This window comes from Arachis duranensis, chromosome 9 (assembly GCF_000817695.3).
Source record: "Arachis duranensis cultivar V14167 chromosome 9, aradu.V14167.gnm2.J7QH, whole genome shotgun sequence".
NCBI classification, from domain to species: domain Eukaryota; kingdom Viridiplantae; phylum Streptophyta; class Magnoliopsida; order Fabales; family Fabaceae; genus Arachis; species Arachis duranensis.
This window is the reverse complement of record NC_029780.3, coordinates 99978409-99985797: the sequence shown is the minus strand read 5'-3', so window position 1 is coordinate 99985797 and position 7389 is coordinate 99978409.

Below are 7389 nucleotides of genomic sequence, written 5' to 3'. Positions count from 1 at the left end.
GGCGACCCGTTCTCGCCATATATATTTGTTATATGTATAGATAGGTTGTCGCATATAATCTTGGAAGTGGTTGAAGGAAACAGGTGGAATCCTATGCAGGCCGGTACGATAGAGAGGGTCTGCTAATATCATATTTAATGTTTGCAAATGATCTTATTCTGTTTGCCGAGGCAATCGATGATCAATTGAGAAATGTGATGGCCATTCTTAAGGATTTTTGTGAGATGTCGGGATACCTTGTGAATAATTTAAAGACAAATATTTATTTCTCCAAGAATGTCACAGAGCAAACTAGACAGAGCATAATTTCTACGAGTGATTTTTCAGTCATGAATGAAGTTGGAAGATATTTAGGGGGCCATAATCCAAAATCCCAGAGCAAAGAAGGCTAACTTTAGTCACATTCTTGATCGAGTGAATATCAGACTGTAGGGATGGAAATCCATGTGCTTTTCAATAGCGGGGAGGATAACTTTGGCACAATCGGTATTGGGCTTTATAATACTTTATCCTATGCAACATCTTCAAATTCCAAAAAGTGTTTGTCATGAGATTGAAAAAACTCAACATGCGTTCACTTGGGGCCATCATAGTAATAGAAGGGGAGCTCATATGGTAAGGAGGGAAAAGATTTGAAATCAAAAAATATAAAGGGGCCTTGGCTTTCGAGATCTAAGTATTGTTAATGAAGCTTTTATTCTCAAATGAGGATGGAATTTGATTAATGATTCGAGCTCTTTATGGGCTAAGGTTATGATTGATAAATATGGTCGTGGAGATAATTTACTGCAATGTTGTACTTCAAAGAACGAGGACTCTTCCTTATGAAAAAGTATGTGCAAACTTTGGCCAATTCTGATCCAGAATATTGGGCATATAATTGGCGATGGGAAGAAGATTAATTTTTAGAGTAATGATTGGATTGAAAAGGGGATCCAGTTACAGGATTGGGCTTCTCCTATGAAAACTCAAGAGAAAATCAATTGGTCTGTTAATAAATACATATATTCTAATGGAATGGAATGTGGGTAGACTTGACATCCCCCTACCAAATGACATGGTTACCAAAATTCTCAAGTGCTCTCCACCATGAACAGAGGAAGGGGAGGATTTGTTGATGTGGAGACTAAATCCGAAGGAAGAATTCACTATCAAACATACATATAGTAATTTGTCTCAACAACAAAAGGAAGACCTGATTTGGAAAAAAAATTTGGGATTAGAATGGGGTACAGAAAATTAAGATATTTGCCTGGAAACTGACCTATAATGGTTTATCAACCTTATTGAGAACTTCTAGATGGACTCGGGGGAATAATTCCAATTGTATGAATTGTAATGTGGAAGCTGAGTCCCCTCTCCATGCGGTGAGAGATTGCCCAAAGGCTTCTATTATTTGGATGGCATGCATTAAATCGCAATACATCCAAAGTTTCTTCTCATTGAATCTGAGAGACTGTATCCTATTTAATATGTTCATAGAGGTTGGGAGGGACCAAAATTTGAAATGGAAGGACTTTTTTATGACGACAATTTGGATGATATGGAAGTTCAGAAATGAATATGTGCACTCTAATAAGGAAGATCAATAGAGAGTCAAATTATTAAGAATCAGGAGGATAATGGAGGAGAACAAAATCATCGTTAATGGAACTCATAGGAAAGACCATAGAGAATATAGAATAATCTCTTGAAAAATTTCTCCGGAAAATTGGTGCAAACTAAACATTGATGGTACCTCCAAAGGAAATTTAGGGCCAGCGAGTTGTGCTGGAGTTCTAAGAAATGAAATTGGTGGTTAGGTGTGGAAATTTACTAGAAGATTAGATAATGCAAAGGCCATAGAAGCTTAAATCAATGCTATAAAAGTGGGGCTGAAAATTGCTTGGAGTAAAGGAATCAAATTTTTAATAGTGGAATCGGATTCTCAAGGAGAAGTGGAGTTTATCAAAAACTCTCCCATGCGTCATCCAACTATTTCTCATCCTCTGCGAAGAATACGGGCTATGATGAATAATAGTTGGAGAGTGAAGTTCCAACATGTGCTCAGAGAGACTAATCAGATAGCGGATAGGTTAGCTAACCTGATATTGGATGGTGAAGAAGAAAGTATGTTCTTTGAACAATCCCCTAGAGAAATCTCAATGCATCTCTTTGTTGATAGGTGTGGGATCTTATATCCCCGTCCTTTGTAATCTTTTTCTTTTGGATTTTTTTAGGCGTTAGGGCCTTCTTAGTACAAAAAAAGTATATTAGAATATGGATTATTATAAATATATAGATTAGAGAGATATATTCATACTTTATGTTGTTCAAGTTTGATTGTTTTTTCAAATTAAGTTTAAGAATTTAATTTTCATACGTTGAAATTTAATCTAAAAAAATTTGGATTAGACTAATTATTTTTGTTTATTATAAACAAGATACATAGTGATTTATAGTTGATAGATTTTTAAGGATGCTTTAGATAATTTATCTTATTGTTAACGATAATTTAAGTTATCATGAATGTCGAAATTATATGAGGGTAATAATAATAATGAATAATGTTACACTTCCAAGTATTTTTGTTAACCAAGTCCAACCAAGTTAGTCTAACATCAACAAAAATTGGTTATGGATAGTGTTTTGGGTCTTACCAGAAACGGACTAATTGGATCTAAACATAAGGTCCAGACTCTTGTTGGATGAGATGTTCCTTTGTCTTCTCTAGGATGATGATGTTGTACGAGCTCTTTGGAGAGAATAGTGGGGTTACCTGTAACGGACTCCGATACTTAAGTTAGTAAGGGATTTAGACAGGTTTTTAGTAGATTGGAGTTCGAAACATACCTGAAAGTGTCGGGGTATTTATCAATGTAGATGTAGAGAAAATAACCACTTTATAGAATGGTTCCACTTTAGGTGGTGGATAATTATTCCATTTTATTGGGGAGGTTGTTAAGATCTCCTTTCTAGATAAATAGTAGAAATTGTAGGAGTCGATTGCTCATGTAGATAAGCAGGGCGAGGCCTATGTTGTTATAGGGCTTTAACCATTTTAGGCCAACCCTTTGCAATGTGCCCGGTTATGAACAATGCCCTTACTTGAGGTCGACTTTCAAAAGTTGGACTCAAGCATTTTATCAAGTAGGTAGTGGAGTTCAATTAAAGTCGTCCGAGTAGGTCGCTCCTGTTGACTTACCGATTTTATTAAGTCAGTCAATTTAACGTAGTTGATACTTGTAGAGTTCAGATGTTCGATGTGGTTTTGAGCAGTTGTAACATTTTACTTTATAACCTCCTAACGGCTCTTTCGAGAAATGTGTGCCATCATTCAAAGTGGGGGTCTTTTACTTTTTTGCCTCTATCACTATAAAAATGTAACTCCCTCTCTTCTTCCTTTTTTCCGTTTCTTCTTCGAAAAACTCTATTTTCTCTATGTAAGAAACTATTCTTTCCTCAGAATCTCCATAACCATTTCTTCCTTTTTGGCGATCATTTCAAGGTTTGCTTCATTTTCCAGGGGTTGCTGTTTACTGGAGTTGCTGTTTGTGCCATTCTGATACTTCGTTCTTCACTAAGGTTGGTATTTTTGTTAGTTTTACTGTTATGTTGGCTTCCATCATTTGGTGTAAGTATAGATTCTTGAATTTCTCCTATGATCTTGGTTTGCTGATTGTATTCTATTCCTTGGGTTTCATCTCAACGTGTGAAGATAACTGCTTTTTGGTTGAATCTTGATGTTTTTGCTTGTGAAAAATGCTTTTATCGGTTTTTGTAAATCAAGGTATATCATCACAATATATTCTTTCCCCAACTTGTGCCGTTGTTGGCTTAAGATCCGAAAAAATTCACTAGTGAATTACATATTTAAAAAATTGAGTTAAGGGTGTTTAAATCGCCCAGTTTGAGTTAAGAATTTGAATTTCATAATTTAAAAATTTATAGATAAAAGTTGAACTCAGAAAATTATTTGGAGCGCAAAAATATAATTATTTATGGAAAAATGTGGCATTATAACTGACAGTACACACTTATAACTGTTCAGTACTGTGTATGAGAAAAATAAAACTATAAAAATGAACAGAAAGATATTTAGAATGCAAATCGGAACATATACCCTTAAAATTGTGGCCATAGGTAGGGCTAATAGGCAAAAGGATAAAAATGCTCCTCATTTAAGGAGTCAAAGACGTGACTCCATTCCATTTTTTTATTCATTCTGAGAGAGAGAGAGAGAGAGAGGAAAGAAAAAGAGGGAAAACCTAGAAAATATTATCACGTTCTTCAAATCCACTTTTCTCACAAACTGGAGCTCAAATCGACGACCCGTTTGCGGCTATGCGTCGCTCTCATCTCTCTCAACATTTCTATGTAACTTTTGTAAAGAGTAATTGCGAGAACTCTACTCCATTTTCCTTTTTCCTACTGTTTTTATGTTTTTAGGTAGTAAGATAATGAGTTTGTGATTTTAATGTTTTAGGAAAAGCTCAAGCTCAAATTCTAGCGAAGTTTTAACCCATGTTCATGTATAATAAGGTAAGAGAACTCTTTCTCTCTACTTCTCCTAATTGGTATGAAACCTTAGTATGAACCTTGTGTAATTTGAATGAAATTATATTGAATAGCATTAGTTGAAGTTTGAATTAGCGAGGAATTGATTGAGACTTTGATTGACCGGAGAGAAAGGTTCAAGAGGTTGAGACTGTCGTCAACTAAAGTACGTGTTTCGATTTCGGATAATCATTATGTAATGCTATGTGAAACCCTAAACTAGTTGACATTAATATATTATTAAATTGATGTTGATGTTGATGATGGTTTAGTGTATTTGTCTGGCTTGGATTTGTGAAATTGGGATAATATTATTGTTGTATTAAATTGCCTATATTATTAAAATAAGAGTTGTGATGGTTATTTGCCATTTCATTAGAATTGAGATTAGTGGTGGTTGATTGTTTATATTGTTGAGAATAAATTTTGATGAATGTGGTATTGGATGATATTGTATGTTGAATGAAAATGGTCGGAGGCCTTGATTGATTGAGTTCCTGTTGCTTGGGATGTATTGATGGATTGTGGTTCAATTGTTGAAATTGGATTTTTTATGATGAATATGTGAAACTGAATTTAAGGTGAATATTGTTGATTGTTTGAAAAAGTTTTATGAGGAGTAAGATTAAGGATGAGATGAGATTTGAGATTTAGATGAGTTATGTAGTGAGGTGCTAGGTGGAAACAAGAGTGAAATTTATGAGTAGTGACCTAAGTTTGGATTTGGCTAGGTTGGTATATAACGGATGCAAATTTAGTGTAAAATTTTTTCAAGTGGTGCAAAAAATTCTGCACTATGATAGATTTTTAGCCCAACTTTAGAGGGCCATAACTTGGATTTTGGAACTTAAAAATTAATAAAACTTAAGTTAAAATAAAATTGGGGATGTTTATTTTGTTTTCTTCAAAAAAGAGAAGCAAAACGAATTTTGTACTAAAAGTTATGATCATTTCAATTTTGGTGGTTTAAATTGAATTTTGCAGATTATGCAGCAGTGTCTGGTTTTGTGCGTACACACGATGCTTGCATACACATCTTTTGCAGATCCTCAAAAATTAGTATTGGGTTCGGTGTATACACACGATGCTTGTGTACGCCCCATTCCCCTGAATTTTATAAAATGCTAATTTTGAACTATTAAGCCCTTTTGGCAAGCCTGTACCCATATGTAATCTCCATATGGAGTCTAATAACTATTTTAAAGGCTATGAATATATTAGGGGTGGGTATAATAAATTTTATTGAATCACTCTCCGATAAAGACTTGTTAAATGAGATATAAATGTTGTGGAGATGGTGGTTCGCTCCGTCCATGGTGAGGACGGTGACTTTATCCCGCTCATGGATTGATGATATTAGTTGCGTTAATAATAAATGGGGTTATGATGGATGATAACTTATGATTATGGTTATATTTGATTTTGATTATGATTACGATTGCGATATACCAACTAAATTGGCAAGGACGGAAGTTTTGTCCTACTTATGTTGTTAATGAGGCACCTGCACCTGGCAAGGATGGTAGTTTTATCCCACTTGCTCAGTGCTACAGTGTGGATGTGAGAAAGGTAGTAAGACACTCTCCCTCGATTTTATTCTCCCACATTCTCTCTGGTTTCAAGGTGAAAAGACATTCTCCTTCGTTTTATATGGCACGATCTCACAAGGGAAGGTGGTAGGACACTTTCCCTCGATTTGTTTTCCCTAGTGATACCTCCAAGAGAAGATGGTAGGATAAACTTCTTCGATTGTATTCCTTCTAAGGATTCGCAACAGAGAGATGATGTCTGGGATAGCTATCGGATGTGTCAAGTTTGGCAGTATAATCGACACGTGAGCTCACGGCCAATAGGACAGGCATGCATCATATGCATTTGTTTGATTTATTTGGATGTGCATAATTGCTTGGTTTACCTACTTGTTAATCTATTTATTTGCTACTTGTACTACCTGAATTATTTGTACCTTGTTGTAATTGATTTTGGATGTATTGCTTGTGTTTGTTTCCCCAAAAATAATGCAACAAGATGAGATTATGGTTTTGGTTGATAAATTGGATTGCGGCTAGGTTTGATGTATTTGGTTAACTTTACATATTGAGATGATCAATTAATGAGGAATGTATTATGGCAGTATTGGTTTAATGTCAATAAGTGAGTTGTTTATTTTAGAGTTCTCAGCTAGTAACTTTAAGCGAATTATCATAATAAGGACTTAACTAATGAATTGACAAGTAAGAGAGGTAACTAAATTGTAATCAGAGTTATAGTACACAGTAGAGGTTCCTTTCAAACGATTTAGTTAAAAACCTTAGGCTTTGGAATCCTATAAAGTTTTGAGATTAGGATTGCCTATAGGGTTCATATTTCCTGATGTAGTCATTATATGGAACAATTATCCTACTAAAAACCTTTGGGTTCTTGATGAGCGGATAATTTGTATGCTTTTTGGCATTGTTTTAAGTATGTTTTTAGTATGATTTAGTTAGTTTTTAGTATATTTTTATTAGTTTTTAGTTAAAATTCACTTTTCTGGACTTTACTATGAGTTTGTGTGTTTTTCTGTGATTTCAGGTATTTTCTGGCTGAAATTGAGGGTCCTGAGCAAAAATCTGATTCAGAGACCAAAAAGGACTGCAGATGCTGTTGGATTCTGACCTCCCTGCATTCGAAGCGGATTTTCTGGAGCTACAGAAGCCCAATTGGCGCGCTCTCAACGGCGTTGGAAAGTAGACATCCTGGGCTTTCCAGCAATATATAATAGTTCATACTTTGCCCAAGATTTGATGGCCCAAACCGGCGCTCAAAGTCACCTACAGAAATTCCAGCGTTAAACGCCGGAACTGGCACAAG